Genomic DNA, 23057 nt, shown 5'->3' with positions numbered 1-23057 from the left:
TAGTCCACTACTCGCCTAAGTTTAAAAAAAATCCTACCGAGTGATGAGCAAACCTCACACTCGGGGGCTTAGCTGTAGTCAAGTACTCGCCTAAGTTTAAAAATCCTACCGAGTGATGAGCAAGCCTCACACTCGGGGGCTTAGCTGCAGTCAAGTACCCACCTAAGTTTAAAAAATCGTACCGAGTGGTGAGCAAACCTCACTCTCGGGGGCTTAGCTGCAGTCCAATACTCGATTAAGTTTAAAAAAGCCTACCGAGTGTGAGCAACCCTTACACTCGGGGGCTTAGCTGCATTCCAGTACTCGCCTAAGTTTGAAAAACACCCCTATCCGCAAGGACGACGAGGTGCAGGTCAACTGCAACCCTCTCTTTAGAGCTGCGCCACAAGTACAACGTGCGCTCCATCCCTATCCGCAAGGATGACGAGGGGCATGTCGACTGCAATCATCTCCTCGGAGTTGCGCCACAAGTACAATGTGCGCTCCATCCCTGTCCGCAAGGACGACGAGGTGCAGGTCGACTGCAAGCTTTTCTTTGGAGCTGCGCCACAAGTACAACGTGCGCTCCATCCCTATCCGCAAGGATGACGAGGTGCATGTCGATTGCAACCTTTTCTTCGGAGTTGCATCATAGGTACGACGTGCGCTCCATCCCTATTCGCAAAGACGACGAGGTGCAGGTCGACTAGGGCTTATCCTCAGAGCTGCACCTCAAATAAAAAAGTTATTCCGAGTGAAGAACAAGTTCCACTCGAAGGAAAACACAATCATATTCGGAGATAAACCAAGTTCAGATAAATCCCAAAAGTTCTGAACCACGGATCCAAAGTACTCGAGCATCAAGCCTGAAGAAGTTTAACGATCACACAATCACTCGGCATACCGAGGCAAATAAAGGTGAAGCATAATGTTTTTGGTCACTCGTCAGGAGGAGGACTGGCTGGATCGCAGAAACTGTCAAGGTCTATGCTGTCTACAATGCGAGTGGCGGCATCAAGGAAAGTCTCCATGAAGGACTGGAAAGTGTGCCTTTTTGTGTTAGCAACCTTGAGCTCCGCCATCTTGTCCTCTTTGACGTCCTTGCAGTGCACTCGGACCAGGGACAGGGCGACATCAGCGCCGCAGCGAGCAGATGACTTCTTCCATTCTTGCACTCGCTCAGGTATTTGATTCAGTCGGGCCATCAGAGACTCGAGGTCTTGAGATAGTTCTCCTTGAGGCCAGAGTTCAGCATCAACCCGAGTCATCACCTCCTTCAGGCAGGCAAGATAAGCAACTGCGCTGTCCATGCGAGATTCCAACCGCAACACATTCACTGTGACGTCATCTTTGACTGGGAAATTTATGGGGTCGAGACCTGTCTCAACCCACCCAGTTTCCACTTCAAAGTCCTGGCAAAGCTCTGCCCAGTCGGATGAAAGGTGAGTCGACAATATAATAAGACCTGTCAATCGACCATAACAAGTCAGTCGAACGTCAGTACCTTCAAGCTTTAAGACCAGCTGTGCAGCAATCTGGCCCAAATAAGACTCCAACTCGCCCTTCTTGGCTTTGAGGCTCCCAATATCGTCAGATAGCTTGTCCTTGTCTTTCTTCAGTCGCTCGACCTCCCGATTGGCGTCAGAGACAACAGTCTTCAGTTTGGAGTTCTCTTCTTCTAACTTGCCGACTGAAGCAAGCTTCTTGTCGGCAAGTGATGTTTTCTCTCGCGCCTCCTTCCGCACGGCAGCAAGAACCAGATCTTTCTTCTCCAGAGCCTGCTTCATTTTCTCTAAAGAAATAGCATTCTTCAGATGAGCTTGGAGTTGACGGTTTTCACTACGTACATTTGCTCGAGTGGAATCACTCGGTTCAAAAAAATGGGAAGGAAAAGTGCCAGTCGTAAGATGGACAATTGACAATTAGTTACCTCCCATGGCAGCTACTTCGTCACGAGCAGTCTTGAGATTTTTATTGGCCAGTTCCAGATCAAGGTTGAGGCTGATTTGCTGCTTGTTCAATGTAGAAAGTTGAGCCCCAAGATCACAAGATTTCTGCAGTCAATATATAAGACACATCAGTCGACAGAAACAAAAGAGCATCACAGTGAAAGTTACTCTAAGACTACCGCCGAATCAAACATCCAACGGTAGTCTTGGGGACTACACCCAGTGGGTGCACTTAGCGTGCCCCCACTGGTTGGATTCAACACTCGGCATGGTCTTCCCAGCTCGAGTCAAAAAAAGAAGCGAAGATAGTTGTTCTCAGACCATAGTCGACTGCCCGTAGTCCACCACGGTCTCGGGGACTACACCCAGTTGGTGCACTTAGCGTGTCCCCCACTGGTTCAGATTATCACTCGGCATGACCCGCCCAGGCCGAGTGAGAAAATTCAGATTCTCAGACCACAGTCGACTGCCCTCAGTCAACTATGGTCTCGGGGACTACTAATACGTCTCCAACGTATCTATAATTTATGAAGTATCCATGCTATTATATTATCAACCTTGGATGTTTTATATGCTATTTTATATGATTTTTGGGACTAACCTATTAACCTAGTGCCCAGTGCCAGTTTCTGTTTTTTCCTTGTTTTTGAGTTTTACACAAAAGGAATATCAAACGGAGTCCAATTGACGTGCCAATTTTTGACATTTTTTATGGACCAAAAGAAGACCCCGGAGTAAAAGAGTTGGGCCAGGAGAGTCCTAGGGTGTCCACGAGGGTGGGGGCGCGCCCACCCCCCCAGGAGTGTGGTCCTGCCTCATGGACGCCTAGGGCACCTCCTTGATGTGAGACTGACGCCAAAAATTCCTATAAATACAGAAACCTTGGAAAATTAACCTAGATCAAGAGTTCCGCCGCCAGAAGCCTCCGTAGCCACCGAAAACCAATCTAGGCCCTCTTTGGCACCCTGCCGGAGGGGGCCATCATCACCGGAGGGCATGGAGGAGGATCCCGGAGAGGCCATCATCACCATGAAGGCCAAGGGCCAGAGGGAGAACCTCTCCCCATCTATGGGGGAGGCCATGGAGGAGGAAGCACAAGGGGGAGAACCTCGCCTCCTCTCCCTCGGTGGCACCGGAGTGCCATCAGGAGGGGAATCATCACCGCATTGATCGTCTTCATCAACATCACCATCATCATCATCATCACCCTCATATCTTTTACGCGGTCCACTCTCCCGCACCCCACTGTAATCCCTACTTGAACATGGTGCTTTATGCCACATATTATGATCCAATGATGTGTTGCCATCCTATGATGTTTTGAGTAGATATGTTTTGTCTTTGGGTTGATTGATGATCTAGATTGGTATGAGTTGTATTTTTACTTTGATGCTGTCCTATGGTGCCCTCCGTGTCGTGCAAGCGTGAGGGGTTCCCGCTGTAGGGTGTTGCAATACATTCATGATTCGCTTATAGTGGGTTGGTGAGTGACTAAAACACAAACCCGAGTAAGGGGGTTGTTGTGTATGGGAATAAAGAGGACTTGATGCTTTAATGCTATGGTTGGGGTTTACCTTAATGATCTTTAGTAGTTGCAGATGCTTGCTAGAGTTCCAATCATAAGTGCATATGATCCAAGTAGAGAAAGTATGTTAGCTTATGCCTCTCCCTCATATGAAACTGCAATAGTGATTACCGGTCTTGTTAACGATTGCCTAGGACAATTCCGCACACCGATCCACCATTATTCCACACTCACTATTTACAATATTTAGTAATATATTCTAACTTCATGATAACAGCACCTACTTTTATATTTTAGCTCTCCGATATCATACAAAGTTATCCTCTTCATACCCACAACCTAGTTTTATTTCTCGTTGCTAGTTGGAAGCAAACGTTCGGTGTATGTAGAGTCGTATCAGTGGTAGATAGGGCTTGAGAGAATATTGATCTTACCTTTAGCTCCTTGTGGGTTCGACACTCCATACTTATCACTTCCACCTTTGGAAATTGCTATGATGATTCCTTGCACTTGGGGATTATCAAGCTCTTTTCTGGCGCCGTTGCCGAGGAGCAATAGCGTGGGGTTGATATTCTCGTGTGTGCTTGTTTGCTTCCTTCACTAAGTAGATTTTGTTTTTACTTTTGTTTATGTTTAGTTGTGGGTGAAACATACAAAAAAAATTAAAAGAATGAAAATACCAAAAAAATTACTTGCCTCTCATGCCTAAAAAGTTTTTCAAAAAGGGAAGTGATTGGAAAGTTATGCATTGAAGAAGTGAGGGTCGACCTTGAGCACTCCTGTTCATGCTCACGGAAACAATGTAGAATTTTTCATGGAAGTTCCTCTGTAAATAATTATCCCCTTATATATATGTATCCATTGTATTATAAAAATAATGTGCCAAGCTTTGGTTTTAGGATGATTAGATTGCTTGTTTACTATGTGCAGAACAAAAACAGAAACTTTGGATGTAGCGCGTGATTTTACATTTTTTACTGGAAAGTAAAATGGGACTGAAATTTTTTGCACATTACTTAAGTATAAATTTTTCAAATTTTAAAATTTATTTAATAATTTTTGGAGATACAGATGTTTACTAAACCTTCAGATTACTACAGAGTGTCCTGTTTTAGACAGATTCTGTTTCTCGTGTGTTGTTTGCTTATTTTGATGAATCTATGGGTAGTATCGGGGGGTATGAATCATGGTGAAGTTGGAATACAATATATATAGTTCTAATATGAAATTGGAATGAGTTTGCAACAGTACCTAAAGGTAGTGATTTGCTTTATTATACTAACGGATCTCACAAAGTTTTTGTTAAGTTTTTTGTGGATGAAGTGTTCGGAGAACGAGGAGTTACCGATGTGAGAAGAATAAAGAGAGGCAAGAGCTCAAGCTTGGGGATTCACAAGGCACCCCAAGTAAATATTCTAAGGGTACTCAAGCATCTAAGCTTGGGGATGCCCCGGTTGGCATCCCCTCTTTCGTCTTCAACAATTATCGGTATACCTCGGTTTTTGTTTCGTTCACATGATTTGTGTCCTTTGTTTTTTTGTTCTTCCTATATGAACCATGCTAGTATGATATAGCCCTTCATTGATTTATAGAATGCTCTATGTGCTTCACTTATATCTTTTAAGTATGATCTTATAGAATTGCTCTTTGTGCTTCACTTAAATCTTTTGAGTATGGCTTTATAGAATGCTCCGTGTGCTTCACTTATACATTTTGAGCTTGGACATTGGTTAGTTTATATTAATTGTAGAAATCTCCATGAACTTCACATATATATTTTGGAGTATGAATAATACTATCATCTAAAGCAGGTTTGGAAGAGTTTCAACTCTAGGAACTAGTGATCCCGCTATTCTGAATGAGAAGAATTTTGCTTATGTGGAGAGTAGAAAAATTTCTATGCTTGTAGATCATGAAAAGAATGATTTATGTGATGGTTATATTTTTTAAATCATTCATGATGCTACTAAAAATTATTATGAGGGAGGAATACATGCTTGTAGGAGTGCAATAATATCAAGTTTTTCTCTCTATGTGCTTAAAGCTTTGAAGTTATACTTGTTTTTCCTTCCTATTCTAGTTGATTCTTGTTCCCATAAATTGTGTGCTCACAAAATACCTAGGCATATGAAGTGGGTTAGGTTTAAATGTTCTAGTCATATTCTTCATGATGCTCTCTTTATGTTCAAGTCTTATCTTTCATGTGAGCATCATTGAAATCATCATGCCTAGCTAAAAGGCATTAAAGAAAAGCGCTTGTTGGGAGACAACCCAATATTAACCCTTAATGTTTTTGTGTGTTTAAATGATTAAGATAATGTAGTAATCATGTTTTATAGCTTTTGTTTCAATAAAGTGCCAAGTAAGACCTTTGGGAAGACTTGGGTGAAAGTTAATGTGATCTTGCTGTAAAAAACAGAAACTTTGCGCTCACGAGATTAGCTGCCATGTTTTACAGAAGAGTGATTTGGTGCTGATTCTTTTTGAAGAAGATTAATAGACAAATTACTCACGTCCACCAATTTATTTCATAATTTTTTGAGTAGCAGAAGTATGGTTAGTGTTCAGATCATTACAGACTGTTCTGTTTCTGACAGATTCTGTTTTCATTGCATAGTTTGCTTGTTTTCTAGTTTCTATGACTTATATTCCTCAATATAAATTATAGAAATGATATGGTACAGTAGGCATTGTGTGATAACAATTACGATCTTTGTCTTTGAAAGTACCAAGGTGAATGGTTTACTCTTTATCATACTAACCTATCTCACGAAGTTCCGTTAAGTTTTGTGTGATTGAAGTTTTCAAGCTTTGGGTGAGATATCGATATGAGGAGAATAAGGAGTGGAAAGACCCTAAGCTTGGGGATGCCCAAGGCACCCCAAGGTAATATTCAAGGAATACTCAAGCGCCTAAGCTTACGGATGCCCCGGAAGGCATCCCCTCTTTCGTCTTCAAAACTATCGGTATACCTTACTTGGAGCTATATTTTTATTCGTCACATGATATGTGTTTTGCTTGGAGCGTATTTTCAATTTTACTTGCTGTTTGAATAAAATCATTGGATCTGAAATCTTAAATGAAAAAGAATCCTCCCATGGCTAGTTAATTATTTGACTACTCAGTGTCCTTCACTCAAATCTTTTTGGAGTAGTTTGTCATTACTCACGTGCTTCACATATATCCTGTGAGTAAATGGTTGAATGAATTGAATATCATAAATCTCAATTATATATGTTTCATATGCTTATACCATGGGGAGTAATGACTTCACATAGAATAAGTATAGTTAGTAAACTTATTGAAAGTTAGCAAACGTAGAATTGGTCACTTGAACAATTCATGAAAGAATATTGAAGGAAGAGAGATTTCACATATAAATATACTATCTTGGACATCTTTTGTAATTGTGAGCACTCATTAAAATATGACATGCTAAAAGGTTGATGTCGGACAGGAAGTCAACGTAATGGGTTATGTTTTCTTATATCCGAAATAAAGTATATTGTCTTGGATCATCCAATATGTTGAGCTTGCTTTTCCCCCTCATGCTAGCAAAATTATTTGCACCAAGTAGAGATACTACTTGTGCTTCCAAACATTCCTTAAACCAGTTTTGCCATGAGAGTCCACCATACCTACCTATGGATTGAGTAAGATTGAGTAAGATCCTTCAAGTAAGTTGTCATCGGTGCATGGAATAAAAATTGCCCTCTAAATATGTATGATCTATTAATGTGGATAAAATAATCTTTATACTATCTTGTGATGTGGAAGAAATAAAAGCGACGGACTGCATAATAAAGGTCCATATCAGAAGTGGCAATATAAAGTGACATTCTTTTGCATTAAGATTTTGTGCATCCAACCATAAAAGCGCATGTCAACCTCTGCATCCCTCCGTGAGGGGCCTATCTTTTACTTTTATCTTCTACCTTATGCAAGAGTCATGGTGATCTTTCACCTTTCCTTTTTACATTATATCCTTTGGCAAGCACATTGTGTTGGAAAGATCTTGATATATATATATATATATATATATATATGTATATATATATATATATATCCAATTGGATGTAAGTTATCATGAACTATTATTGTTGACATTACCCTTGAGGTAAAAGGTTGGGAGGCGAATCTATAAGCCCCTATCTTTCTCTGTGTCCGATTAAAACTTTGAACCCATAAATATCACGTGAGTGTTAGCAATTGTGAAAGATTAAATGATAGTTGAGTATGTGGAGTTTGCTAAACCAAAGCTCTGACATAGACCCTTCCTGAAAATAAGATGAACTGCAATTGTTTGATGACTGAGAATATAGTTTGTTAGTTTCAAGAAAGTTTATGATCTATACTTTAACATGTGAATACTTGTTACTTGATCATGAAAAGTTTTATGAAGATGAGCTACTATTATGATATATAATGATGTTATAAAAAGTGATTGAAACTATCATTGATGAAACTTATGCACTTGCTAGCATTCACACTTCATAAATTATTTCTTTTATCATTTACCTACTCGAGGACGATCAGGAATTAAGCTTGGGGATGCTGATACGTCTCCAATGTATCTATAATTTATGAAGTATTCATGCTATCATTTTATCAACCTTGGATGTTTTATATACATTTATATGCTATTTTATATGATTTTTGGGACTAACCTATTAACCTAGTGCCCAGTGCCAGTGCAAGTTTCTATTTTTTCCTTGTTTTTGAGTTTTACAGAAAAGGAATATCAAACGGAGTCCAATTGACGTGCCAATTTTTGACGATTGTTTATGGACCAAAAGAAGACCCCGGAGTAAAAGAGTTGGGCCAGGAGAGTCCCGGGGTGTCCATGAGGGTGGGGGCCGTGCCCACCCCCCAGGCGTGTGGTCCTGCCTCATGGACGCCTCGGGCACCTCCTTGACGTGAGACCGACACAAAAAATTCCTATAAATACAGAAACCTCGGAAAATTAACCTAGATTGGGAGTTACGCTGCCAGAAGCCTCCATAGCCACCGAAAACCAATCTAGGCCCTCTCTGGCACCCTGCCGGAGGGGGCCGTCATCACCGGAGGGCATGGAGGAGGATCCCGGAGGGGCCATCATCACCATGAAGGCCAAGGACCAGAGGGAGAACCTCTCCCCATCTATGGGGGAGGCCATGGAGGAGGAAGCACAAGGGGGAGAACCTCTCCTCCTCTCCCTCGGTGGCAATAGAGTGCCATGGGGAGGGGAATCATCACCGCGGTGATCGTCGTCATCAACATCACCATCATCACCATCACCCTCATCTCTTTTACGCGGTCCACTCTCCCGCACCCCGCTGTAATCCCTACTTGAACATGGTGCTTTATGCCACATATTATGATCCAATGATGTGTTGCCATCCTATGATGTTTTGAGTAGATATCTTTTTATCTTTGGGTTGATTGATGATCTAGATTGGTATGAGTTGTATGTTTTACTTTGATGCTGTCCTATGGCGCCCTCCGTGTCGCGCAAGCGTGAGGGGTTCCCGCTGTAGGGTGTTGCAATATGTTCATGATTCGCTTATAGTGGGTTGGTGAGTGACTGAAACACAAAACCGAGTAAGGGGGCTGTTGCGTATGGGAATAAAGAGGACTTGATGCTTTAATGCTATGATTGGTTTTACCTTAATGATCTTTAGTAGTTGCGGATGCTTGCTAGAGTTCCAATCATAAGTGCATATGATCCAAGTAGAGAAAGTATGTTAGCTTATGCCTCTCCCTCATATGAAACTGCAATAGTGATTACCGGTCTTGTTAATGATTGCCTAGGACAATTGCGCACAACGATCCACCATTATTCCACACTCGCTATTTATAATATTTAGTAATATATTCTAAGTTCATGATAACAGCACCTACTTTTATATTTTAGCTCTCCGGTATCATACAAAGTTATCCTCTTCATACCCACAACCTAGTTTTATTTCTCGTTGCTAGTTGGAAGCAAACGTTCGGTGTACGTAGAGTCGTATCAGTGGTAGATAGGGCTTGCGAGAATATTGATCTTACCTTTAGCTCCTTGTGGGTTCGACGCTCCATACTTATCACTTCCACCTTTGGAAATTGTTACGATGATTCCTTGCACTTGGGGATTATCAACTACACCAAGCCACTAGTTCAAAAATCCAAGTCGACTCAAGTGGAAGACCTATACAACTTTTGGGCAGACAACCCCCAGTGGGTGGATGAGAAGTAAGATCAGTCGGAAACCAATTGACCTGGACATTGGTCTGCAGAGCAGCGCCGGTGTTGAAGCCCACCTGACTGGCCACGTGTACCACTTTCATTTGTCCCATCACAAGATTCAACTTAAGAAGAGCTTCCTTGGCGGCACTCGGTGGGTCGTCTGGAGTTTCGTACGCAGTGAAAAGAGATGATGGCAGAGCAGTCGAAGCACCCACTGGGTCTGATGCGTGGAGTTGTACTGGAGCAGCAGGGGTCTAAGCAGCTGACCCTAATGGACAGTCAGTCGACAGTGGGATATCAAAAGTGATGTTGGTGCGAGCCGGATCTGCGGATCGCTCGACCGTCGTCCCAGGCATAAGTGTCGACTGAGGAACCTGAACCTCAGGCACTTTCCTGCTCGGTCTGTGGTCCCTCCTCCTCCTTTCCCTCAGAGGCACTTCGTCTTCTTCATCGTCCGGAAGCACAACAACATCTCGTGGAGCTGCAGCAAACAAGAAAAATCAAAGAGACATCTGATAAACAGTCCAGTCGACCGAATAAATTCGAGTCAGGCAGACTTACTGGCATTAGAGGTAGCTGCGTCGTTAGTTTCCTCGTCATCTGGGACCTTGTCAATATCCATATCAGTCGCGGTGGAGGCCGGGCTAGGAAAGTTCATCATCCACTCGGTCAGGACATGAGAATCAGTCGAACCAAAGAAACACGAGAAGAACGTTTACCCAGAAGCAACAGGAACATCCATCTTGATCTTAGGCAAGGTCTTTCGGGCCTTCGAGGGATTGATGTTGGGCTGCTTGATGACTTTCTCAGCCAGCTCTGGAGTTGAAGACCGAGTGCACTTTTGAGATGGAATGCTCGAGGCCACAGCCTTACTACGCCTACCCACAGGATCATGGCATTGCTTGGATCGATGTTCTGAACGAGACGGTGAGTCGACTACTTCCTCGTCGTCTGACTCGTCACTCTCATCTTCATCATCGTCATCTGGTGACTCCCATTCACCGCTCTCCTCCGCGCTGTCCTTGCCCTCATGGTCCTGCTCCGGAGCTTGTTCACCATTGGGAATTGAGTACATCTCTGTGTAAGTCTACAAGGCAAGAAGTCGGATGGAAATCAGTCAGATTAACAAATAGTCGGAAAACACATTCAAATGCAATCAGTCATATCGGTCAAACCTTGTCTGGCTGGTTGCTGTTGCTGAAAGGGTCGACTCTCCTGGTGCCCCTGGGGTTGTCCTTGTTCCTGGTGATGCTCGTCAGCCATTGTGCCACTGTTTCGGCCGACACCTCCTCTGGATGAACCCGAGCGGTGTCGCCAGCGCCGGAGTACATCCACATGGAATGGTCACGGGCCTGGAGCAGTTGGATGCGCCGACTGAGGAACACCTCCAACAAATCCATGCCGGTGACGCCTTGGTTGATCAGCTGGACCACCCTCTTGACCAGCATGCCTGTCTCCGCCTTCTCCACGACGGTCACTTTCAACGAGGAAGGAGTTTGAACACGATCGAAAGAAAAAGGAGGAAGTCCAATCGACTATCCTGGAGTCGCGATATCCTTGCAGTAGAACCAGGTCGACTGCTAGCCTCTGACCGACTCAGGAAGGGTCATCGGAGGAAAGGAACTCATTTTCCTCTTCTGGATACCCAAACCCCCACACATCTGGATAACGTGGGTTTTCTCGTCCTTTGAATTTGCTTTCTTCACTGTTAGGGATCAGATGGTGAAAATGTGCTTGAAAAGACCCCAGTGCGGTCGACACCCTAAGAAATTCTTGCACATGGACACGAATGCAGCAAGATACGTGATGGTGTTGGGAGTGAAATGATGGAGTTGGGCCTTGAAGAAATTCAAGAAACCCCGGAAAAAGGATGTGGAGGAAGCGAGAAACCACGATCGATGTGAGTAGCAAGCAAAATGCACTCACCCGGCCGTGACTGCGGTTCCGTCTCCCCCTCCGGCAACCGGGCAGCTTTGTGGACGATCAGCCCTCACTCGGCCAGCTCATCAAAATCCTCTTGCCGAATCGAAGATCGGATCCAATCACCCTGGATCCAACCTGGCGGCAGCCCCGAGCGCGATGAAGATCCCCGATTCGTCTTGTTGCCCTTGGCCGGCCCCGTCGCCTTCTTCACGCGTTCCAGCACCGCCGTCTTTTCCTTTCCCATGGCGGCGGAGCGGCGGTGTCGAGAGTGGAGAAGCCAGATGCGATGGTGGAGCAAGAGGAAGAAGAAAGAGAATGGATGCGCACAGTGCAGGCGCCTCGGCCTCACCGCTTTTAAAGGCCCATTTCGAGTGGCTGACGCGTGGGCCCGGGTGATCTTGTCAAATCCCTCAACAGTCACACGCGATATACGTGGCGAAAAAGGTGGCACGGAAATCGAAACATTCTTGTTTATCCACTCCGCTTACCACGGCGCGCTCCGTCCAGCGCGATTCCCCCGAAATTTCGAATCCCGCGAAATCCGGGATCCGCCGCAACCTGTCACGCTAAAGATTTCCCGCCAAAGACAACGCTCGACGGGTGACGTTATAAAACCAATCGGCAATTTCTAAATTGATCAAGGCGACTGAAACGAAGCCGAAACTCCAACCCTAACCTCTGTTCAGAAGTGAATAGTTGGGAAACACAAGAGTCAAGACAAGATCAACTTCAACCTTCTTTTCACTCGGACGTCAATCCATTCGGGGGCTAATGATGAGGACATAGACCTAGGGTAGGGTAATAGGCCTGACCTATACATCCTATCCAAGGTCACTGCCTTAGAAGCAAAAAAGCTCAAGAGAATACAAGGAGGGCCCAACAAAGGTGTTCAATGCAATCCACTCGACCTACCAATCACTCGGAGACTCCTCCTTCTTTGGGTCACTCGACCACACGATCATTCGACCATACAAGAATCCATTCAAACTATTTGAAGACCAAGAGTCATCGAGAACAGCAACAGGCAAGCGTCCACTCTGCAATCTTTAAGGCCATTAAGGCATTTAAGGCTAGAGTTACCAATAACGCCATCTCTTTATGTACCTTAAACTCCTTGTAACGTGGGCTGGCTGGGGTCCTGGCGCACTCTATATAAGCCACCCCCTCCACTGAGACAAGGGTTCGCACCCTCTGTAAACACACACACACATACGTAATCCAATCGACTGCCTCAGGGCACCGAGACATGGGGATGTTACTTCCCCCGCGAAGGACCTGAACTCGTAAAACTCGTGTGTACAACTTCGCCATAGCTAGGACCTTGCCTCCTCATACATACCCCCCATTCTACCGTGAGTCTTAGATCCACGACAATGACTTGAGCATTCATTGTCAAATTTCTTTGCATGATCATGTAGCTGACATAGTATTTGTGGCTTAGCCACCGTTCATCATTTTTATGCATGTTACGCTAGATCATTGCACATCATGGTATTGCTAGGGGCATTCATATAGAGTCATATTTTTTATAGGTATCGAGTTGTAATATTAAGTTATAAGTAAATAGAAGTGTGATGATCATCATTATTCATTTTTAGAGCATTGCCCCAGTGAGGAAAGGATGATAGAGACTATGATTCCCCCACAAGTCGGGATGATACTCTGGACAATGAGAAAAAAATATAAAAAAAGAAAAAAATAAAAAAAAGAAAAAAGAAAAGAAAAGAAGGAAATAAAGAGAGAAGGGGCATGCTAGTTCCACGCTTGTGCTTCGAAGTAGCACCATGTTTTCATATACTAGTGGGGATTTTCCATTATAGGATTAGATGCACACCCACTTAGTTTTCATATTGAGCTTTCATACACTTATAGCTCTTAGTGCATTCGTTGCATGTCAATCCCTACTCCTCGCATTGATATCAATTGACGGGCATCTCCATAGCCCGTTGCACTACAAAAAATACACTTCCGTGATGATACATGTTTGTCATAGTAGGTCGCGTTTTCTGTCATGCATGTACATTCATGACGATTTTATGACAGAATCAAGATAGTCATACCTGTGCTGTCGTAGAAGTGTTCCATGACATTACCAAAATTATCATCATGGAAGTGTCCACTTCCACGACGATAAATCGCGCGTCACAGAAGTGCTTTCGTCAAGGGTGACCGACATGTGGCATCCACCGTAACGGAACGCCGTTAAGCTATCGGGTCGGGTTTTGGATCCGATACCCCGTTAACAGCCCCGACCAATGGGGATTTTCCACATGTAAAATCATCATTGGCTGGAGGATACACGTGTCAGGTCCGCGTTGGCACAGGTGTCACTCATCCAATGGGCGAGACGCGCCTATGATATGTTGACACGTGGGCCGGCCCATTTAAACTTGATGGGCCGGTCCAATTGAAGGCCCACAAGATTTTGCGGACCATAATGGGCCGGCCCAGCTAAAGGCCCACGAGATTTTGCGGACCATAATGGGCTGGCCCAGCTAAAGGACCACAAGATTTTGTGGGCCATAATGGGCCGGCCCAGGTAAAGGCCCACAAGATTTTTGTGTGCCATAATGGGCCGACCCAGGTAAAGGCCCACAAGATTCTTGGGGATCATAATGGCCCAACCCAGTTAAAGGCCCACGAGATTTCACCGACATTAATGGGCCGGCCCAGCTGTAGGCCTACAAGATTTTGAGGACCCTAGTAGGCCGGCCCATTAACTGGCTGCCATGTTTTGGGCCAAATGCCGGCCCATATTTGATCCGGTCCATTAATGGCCTGCCATGCTCCGAGCCTAATAGTGGCCCATATGAGATCTGGCCTGTTAAAAGCCTACCACATTCTGGGCCAAATTACAGCCCAGATCAGGTCCAGCCATTTAAGAGGCGTTGGTCTCAATTATGGCCCATATCAGATTCGGCTCGTCAACTGGACACTATGCTTTTGGGCCCAATTGCTAAAGGCCCACTTAGTAATTCGGCCTGATATTAGTTTTGGCTTGTTAAGGGTCCATTTAACATTTCGGCCCTATATTAATTTCGTCTTGTTAAAATCCCTTCATATAGTTGGGCGTAACTACGGCCCGGTTTGCATCCGGCCTGCTCGTAGCCGATATCTGATTGGGCCAAACAAGGACCGAGACAATTTTGGCCTGTTAAAAGCCCGTGATTTGATTCGCACAATCATGGGCCGGGGTTCATTTCGGGCTGCTGCCGGCCCGTGATCTGTTCGGCACGTTTCAGGCCCAACCTAAATCGTGATTGCATGACGGCCCGATTATGTACCGTAATTTTACGGTTTGGCCGGTTTACTGCAAAGACATGATATTATACACTAAAATAACTGCAACATTGTGAATAAGAAAAAACCTAGACTATACAATAAAGAAATTACGGCATATTACATCCACTAGGCATCAAATTTCGCCACTATGATAATAAAGCACAAGCAGACACCAGATTACATGCATTGGGCATCAAAGATCGCCACCAGTGCAAATAAACACGCCGACAAAATAATATACAAAACCGACAACACTTCAATAGAGCTCAAGAAAGGTTAGCCCTGCTGGGGAGCTGCAGCGCAAGCAGCTAAGCAAGATGATGAGACTACGCTTGTTCAACACTTATATCTTCCTCACTCTAAAAGATAAACAAGTAGACAGATGACAGGTTTTGCACATAAAAGTATCAGTGCTGACATTTCATCACATTTCTTACTGACGAATAAAGTGACACTGTTTAAAATTGCATTAACACAATATGGTATTGTTCAGGTCAAGACATGGCAGGAAATGACATTGTGAAGGAGTTGGCAGCTTCACGACACCACTGGATTACATATCAAGAACTCATAAGTATCAATGGTTAGTGTGCTGTCAATTTATACCATTTCAGATTGGCAAATAAAGAGACATTTTAAATAATAGTAGAATGATATGACATTGTTCATAGTTAAGACATTGCAGAATATGACATTGTGCTGTAGTGGGTAGGTTCACCACACCATTGGATTACGGATGAAGAACAGAAGCATACATGTAGTGCAAAAGAAGATCACTTGCTCTGTATAGTTTAATTTACATGGTGTGAAGAAGGAACTTGGTTGTACAACTGAAAACTTAAATTAAGAAAGGACAAACTTTTGTTTATGAACTACATAATAAACTTTAAACAAGCAATTTGATGCAAACACCAAAAATAAACAGCTGTTGCAGTCATGCCTAACCAAATATATACAACAAAGTTTGAAGGCTTGAGATGGACAAACTTACATTATTGGTGAAGACAGTCTCTATAAAGGCCTTGTCCATGCTGATGGGGTGGGGGGGGGGAATTCAAGAAGTTTACCACAGAATCTTCTTGAAAAGCATTGCCTTTATTCTACATTTTGTTAAGAGTAAATATAGATGTGATAATATACGAAAAATGGAGAATATTTAAGATAAGATGAAGAGTGATGCTACATAACCAAGTAGCTATAAATGTAAGTGCAGCGATACAGGCAAAAGGTACAACCAAGAGCAATGCATAGCTAAACTTCTTCAGTACCAACCTTATGGTAAGAGTAAATATAGATCTAATGTGTAGAAAATGGAGGGCAAATGAAAATAAGCTGCAGAGTGATGGTACATGAACAACTACCTGTCATTATAAGTACACTGACAAAGGACAACATGTACTTACAAGAACAATGCAGAGCTAAAAAAACATTGGCATTTGATATATTCTACACTAATGTAACCATTCATACAGATCAAATAATTTGGAGCGAACAATTGATAAGCAAGCTATCATGCATACTGCTATCACATAATGAACCAGGTATGTATGCAAGTACAGTGATACAGGACAACAGGTACTAACAAAAGCAAAGCAGCAGGTAGCATATTTGCAATATCCTGTCGTTCTTGTCAAACCGGAATTCTTCTTCGAGCAGATTTCCTGCAAAAAGATCCGTAAGGCACATGCAGAAAAGTAGAAGTTCAAATTGTCATGTGATTTCATAGACAGTACCTCATCCTGGGAACGAGACCAGTGCATAACAAGGTTTTTCCATTCAATGTCTTCTAAATTTAGCACAGGAGACTTCACCGGAAATTCGTTTATAGACTTGCCATCAAAGTGTGATTTCCTCAGGTAACACCGATACTGCAGCAATGCTTTCCTTGAAAAGCACAAGCAAGCTTTGCTCGTCATGACTATCCAGATTGACCCTCGCCTAGTTACAACAATGTAATGTAAATCATTGATGTGTTCAATCAGCAAAAAATAGGAAAATAATAACCATGAATAATAGCACTTACACATAAGTTGGACAGGAAGATGTGAAAATGGTGTTTGTCTTAACAATAATCTCCCATGATGGGAATATATGCACGTAGTCCCTAACAAGATTGAAATCATTGTCTTTTAAACTGGGAATAAATGGAATGGGGTTCCAATCTGCAGGAATTGGCCGTCTCTGTAGTTAGGATAGGTCTTCGGCTGGTGGACTTGCTGTACTCTTTGCTGGAGTGGGATTTTTCTGTGGTACAGTTGGTGCTATGGCAAATGAAATCAGTATATATACCTTTTGATGGAGTGCAGGTCCTGTGTGGTGGGGCTAATGGTGTGGCCAGTGAAGTATGGGTACAGTCTGCTGGAGTCGGTCCTACGTTTTGTGTCACTGGTTGTACATCCAATATAAGTGGGTTGCAGTCTGATTTCTCCGGCACCACCACATTTTTCAAGGACTTTGCTGGTGCGCCTTCAGGTTCAGCAATCACCCTCTTCCTTTTTGATGTATGATGCACAAGAACAACATTTGAGTGGAAAAACAAGGTATGATGACAGATGGAATATGTATTGATAATGGATGGGCATGGCATCTCGACATATATGATGAGTAAACTAAGCAGATGGCAGTGCAACAAAGTAGAAGAAATGCAAGACAACATATGCAAGATACCTGCAATCAATAAAACATTGCCAAATTAGAACAGGCACCTTGATGGGTGAATAGGACAGGCCATCTGCCTTTGACTCCTCGAGGTTAGAATAGTCATTAGGATCATATTCTAAACAAGAATCAATAGGTGGGGAGCGTATGTGTTTCATTGCATCCAGAATGGCACTCAATGCCTTGGTGCCAATTTTGTAAGTCACTGCAGTGTTTAGCTTCAAGAGTGGACTGCTTCTAGTGCGACACAAAGCAGCTACACAGATCATAGTGTAGATATAACGGGAAAACCTGAAGCATCAGAGTAAAATTAGCAAAGTGGAACTTGCTAGAATATATGTGCTAGTATTGCTGGTACGGCTAGAAAGGCTTCGGATACTAGCTCTCTTCAAGTGAAGGTGCGGTACTATTAATATTAGTGTAACTCTCAAAGGCGACACAGCTCCCCACATTTCCTTGCTATTCTTATAGGATTCAAGTGGGCAGGCCACTACAAATCCTATTCCTATGTTTACAAGATCCTACGAATCAAAGAGGCTCAAAGTGTCCATCACAACCGACCGTATAGACCTCTACACTTCAAATGTCCCTGCTCATCTTCAGTACAAGGAACATACTGTACTACTATCATACTCCCTCCGTTCCAAAATATAAGTCTTGGTAGAGATTTCCACTATGGATCACATACAGATGTATCCAGATACATTTTAGAGTGTAGATTCACTCATTTTGCTCCATATGTAGTCCATGGTGGAATCTATAGAAAGACTTGTATTTAGGAACGGAGAGAGTACATATTAAAGAAGAACGGAAGAGGAACATGGTAAAGAAGAGCAAGCAGATTTTGGATAATAAAATGTTGGTTGCGCAGTGCCCACACATGATGAACCAGAGCGCATTAAGAATGCAACTCCCAGCTGTCTCTCGACCATTTCAGGCGGTTGGATGAAGATCCTACGTCTCCTAACCCTTCTTCTTCCTCTTCTCTGATTCTTCCCATATAGAACACCACACGGGCCACCGGCACCCACCGCTTGTGTTCCTCCGCCACCCCCACCCCCACCCCCACCCGCGTCGAGTTTTCTTCGTTCAGCGAGGCCCCACAACCACCCGAGCCCCTTTGATTGCACCGGCGAACTTCGGCAAGCTCTGAAAAATCGACTGACCCAATTTTGAAATTTAGTCTACTATGATTTAACTAGTGTGGAATATAAAAGGGGAAAACCATAAGCATTGGGAGTATAGTGTTGAGCGTGCCATGGCGGATCTGAAGGTGCAAACCGGACAAAGGCAACTTCGCAACCAAGACAAGAAATTAGAGTAAAGCAGCGGCGATCTATTTTCTTGCTGCGATAAATAAGTTGAGCAGATACGAAAGAGTACCGCCTCTGGTGGGGCGCCGTGTACGCATCTGCTGAGAATTTGACGGTGCTGCGATAGCGATGGCTGTCGGCGGCGTGGAAGCATGTCTAGGAGGGTAGACGGTGGCGGCAGGGCACGGTGGACGAGACGGTCGTAGGAGCGGCGTCGGCAAGGTGGACGACGGCGGGGATGAAGCGAGAGGACGGGATGCAAGGATCCCGGTACGAAGCCGTGGATGAGAGAGGTCGATCTCTTGTAATGGACGGCGGTGTCAGGGTATCAGCTCTGGCATGGTGGAGGAGGACGGCAGTGGATGGGGTGGTGGACGGCGGCGGACGGAGGAGGGTGGGGTGGAGAGGGTGTTTTGGCGCCCACGGAGTATGAATGGGGAAAAGGGAGGTAGAGAGGTAGGGGGAACCATGTATTCAGGGCACGCTTGTCTCAAATGTGAGGAAATTTACAAACTTAGCCCCCGTTTCAAATTTCTACTACATTACAACAACATTAGTCGGTTGGGGATAGGACAGTAATCTCGCATACACCGAATATTTGCCGACGAGAGTTTGTTTTTGGCACCCACCGTGTATGAATATGAATCGGGGAGGGAGTCAATTTCGGCTGAGGACACACTGTGTTTTGGCACCCACCGTGTATGAATCCGGGTGAGAGGCGGTTACGTCACGTTTGGGTGAAATTACAAACCTACCCCTATCGAAACCTATAGAAATCCAGTAGATAGGCTTTGTGTGGCAGGGATAGGCAGTAGTGATTTCCATCTCGCAGATTTTGGTTTCGGGCGGTTACTGCGACTTTCCCCACTTCGTTCAAATTTTGCAGAGTGCACATTTACCGTGCCAACTCAATTCGAATCCCGTTTGTATTCTATTTTTTGGGCGGGATCCATTTTTCAATTGGAATTACATTCTATACACATCATTTTTTATATACTTTCAAAAGCACACAAAAGAATTCTGCTCCTTTATATGTATAATATGATTTACAAATACAACGATCTCGAAATCTTAAGGTTGAATTCAATTTTTTTTAACCAAATTATGTTCTACTAAAATGTATGGATCAATAATATCTACATATTAAATAACATAGATGCGCGTGAATTCATATGAGTATGCATGTTTGATAGATCAATTTTGGTTCGAGTATGGATTACATGTATCATCATCTCGAATTCAAATATTTGAATCCCTTTTTTGTTCACTCCTTTCACGCCCATCTCTCTCGCATGCATGCTCCTTCAGGTAGCTATCACTCTCTTTTCTCCAGCTCACCCGCACTCTCACTTCATGTTTCTCCTATCCTCGCAAACATGGTCTCTTGACGTCTCCCTTGAGAAGTGTCACACTCTCCCTATCATTATACATTACACGGTTTTCATTATCTCTCACGTCTCTACTGTTCTCTGGTATCACTCGGTACCTAAGCTTTCTTTTTCACCGCCACACACACAGTCTCCACTTGTCTTTCACTTTGTCTTTCTCTCACACACCCTATATGTCTCTACATATGACTCATACCACTAAAATTACTCTCTCTTTCTCTCCTGTAGACACAACATTTGTTGCGGTCTCCTTTTCGTCTCCATCCCAGACTGACATTATTCATTTGTTTACCGATCAGAGAACCCCGACTACCGTCTCTTCTCTCTCACACAGACACACACACAACTCCTACTTCCACTCCCTTCCCGACTACCGTCTCTATCTCTCTCTCTCACACACACACATAAAACTCTCGCTTTCGCACCCCGACTCGTATTTCTCTCACAAACATTTATCGTCTAGCTAGCCTCTAGATAGGTTTATACACCCGCATACTCGTGCTTCCACCATTGCATACATGTCTCTCTCCCGCTCCTTGTATCTATGTAGATTTTTCTTCCCTTCTTGAGACACGCCCTCTCGATCGTGCACACACACACTATCGCCTCATTTTAAGCTGATACCTATCGCACACACACTCCTTGTGTCTTTGTCACACATGCACTCTGTCCTCCTCCACTCTCCCTCTCTCTCACCCACACATGGGCTTTTTGCAACAACTAGCAAGATGCCCATGCATTGCACGGAACATCAAGATGCATCTGTATGAGTAGTTTATCTTGTGGGGGAAAAGGATGAACGAGGGAAGGCCTTATTTGCAAATGTGGAGAGGGGTGTGGGTATCTTTTTGCAAAATTGCCATAGTTTCCTTCCTATCCGTCAGATATAGATCGGACGACCTATATTGCAGGATGGCAGGCACACGATCATCACCGACAATGCTTTTTTATAAGAGTAGGGATAAAAAATAGAGTTGGTGATGATGGTGGGCCTGCCATCCTGCAATGTAGGTCATCCGATTTATATCCGACGGATAGGAAGGAAAATATGGCAATTTACCCGCACTCTTCACCACATTTGCAGATAAGGCCTTCCCTCGTTCATCCTTTTCTCCCACAAGATCTTGATGTTCCGTGCAACACACGAGCATCTTGCTAGTAAGAGTAGAAATTAGACATATACCACTTCTCGAATCTTGAAACCAAGAACATTCCTCCCTTATCTCATCAAAACCGCCAAAGGAATATATTTTGAGTGAAACATAACATATTTTTAGTGATATATGTATTTCAAAACTAGACTTTTTTTTCTATCAAATCGGTGAATATGTATTAATATACTTTGATCGTGTGGCAATGCATTGGCACATTGCTAGTAGTTATTATAATTTTTTGGACACCAGACAAACGGTGGAGTACATATACGAAGAGAAGAGGCGCACGCACGCAGTTGGCCTCTCGCTGTCTCGCACACATGAGTGTTACATAAAGGCGACGTTAACAAATGAACCCTAAAACCCTAGATGCACGATTGTTGCATTCGCGGGTACCGGGTACGTGGTGGAGCACCTTTGTATGAATAGTCAGCTCACATGATAATTTGATCCATAGGAGTTGATGGTCGGGACCACAGGTGAACAACTTGGGGCGCGGTGGCTCGCCAGTTGCCACAGATCGAGTAGCCACGTTTAAAATATCATTTTTAGTGGGGTTAATTTAATCTGCATGCATGACTCTCCTCCCCCACGCTCATCCAATCCATTGTGACCAGCAATATTTCCACCCCTTCGCTCCCCCGTAATTTACTCTAACAAATATGCCCACGTAGCTATTACATAATTGCAGGTGCATTGGGTCACTGACATATGGGCCCAACAGGGGTCTGGCCCACATGCCAGTGATGCAACTGGACCTGCAGTTAAGTCAGTGCAGCTTAATCCATATCTTACGTAGGTGTGCCATTGCTCGCTATAAATACTGCGCCTCCCACGACATCGATATCTCCTCCCCCTCACGTTCACGTTCATCGCTATCTCCTCCCCCCTCTCACGTCGACCACCATGGCATCGCCCCTCCCAAGCCCTAGGAGCCCCTCGCTGCACCGCGCAGACGGTCACGCATCGCCGTTCCGTTCCTCGCTGCCACTAGTCGAGGAGGAAGCGTCGGTGTTCCGCTCCTCGCCACTACACGACGCGTCGCCGTTCCATTCCTCGTCGCCACTAGTCAAGGAGGACGCGTCGGCGTTCCACTCCTCGCCGTGACGCGTCGAGGTGGATGCGTCGGCGTTCCCAATCTCACCAGCACGCGCGTCGGAGGATGTGTCGGCTCCCCGCTACAAGGAGAACACCGTGCCGCCCGCCGAGCCCCCCCAGCCTTGAGGAGCTTTGGAAAGAAATGGATGTCGCCTTGTGGGAGGCTTTGCCTCCAGGAGAGCGCGCCAAAATAGAGGCAGAGAAGAAGGCCGAGGAAGAGAAGCGCACCGCGGAACAAGCTGCCTGGGAGGCCTATGTCGCGTCCGAGAGAGTCAGGCGATTGGCTCTTTGGTAGAAGGCTTGTGCGAGGGTCGTGAGGGTGGTGGAGGATGCCCGTGCCGACGCCCTGAGTGCAGTCGGGCCCAATCGCCTCATCTACGCTTGGCGGTACGTGGACCGGGTGCACGCTTCCAGCGAGGAGCAGTACCTGTTGGCGCCGGATCACCACACCGGTGAGATCACGCTCGCCCGTTGGCAAGCCGCCAATCAGCACCTTGCGAGTTGCGAGGCTGAGGAAGAAGCGTTGTGTCGGCGCACTGGGAAACGGCCGCGCACCAGGGCACCCGTGGCGCGCCGCAAGC

Source organism: Triticum dicoccoides, chromosome 1A (assembly GCF_002162155.2).
Source record: "Triticum dicoccoides isolate Atlit2015 ecotype Zavitan chromosome 1A, WEW_v2.0, whole genome shotgun sequence".
Taxonomy (NCBI): Eukaryota; Viridiplantae; Streptophyta; class Magnoliopsida; order Poales; family Poaceae; genus Triticum; species Triticum dicoccoides.
The sequence above is the reverse complement of the archived record's forward strand: the minus strand, read 5'-3'. Positions refer to the sequence as shown.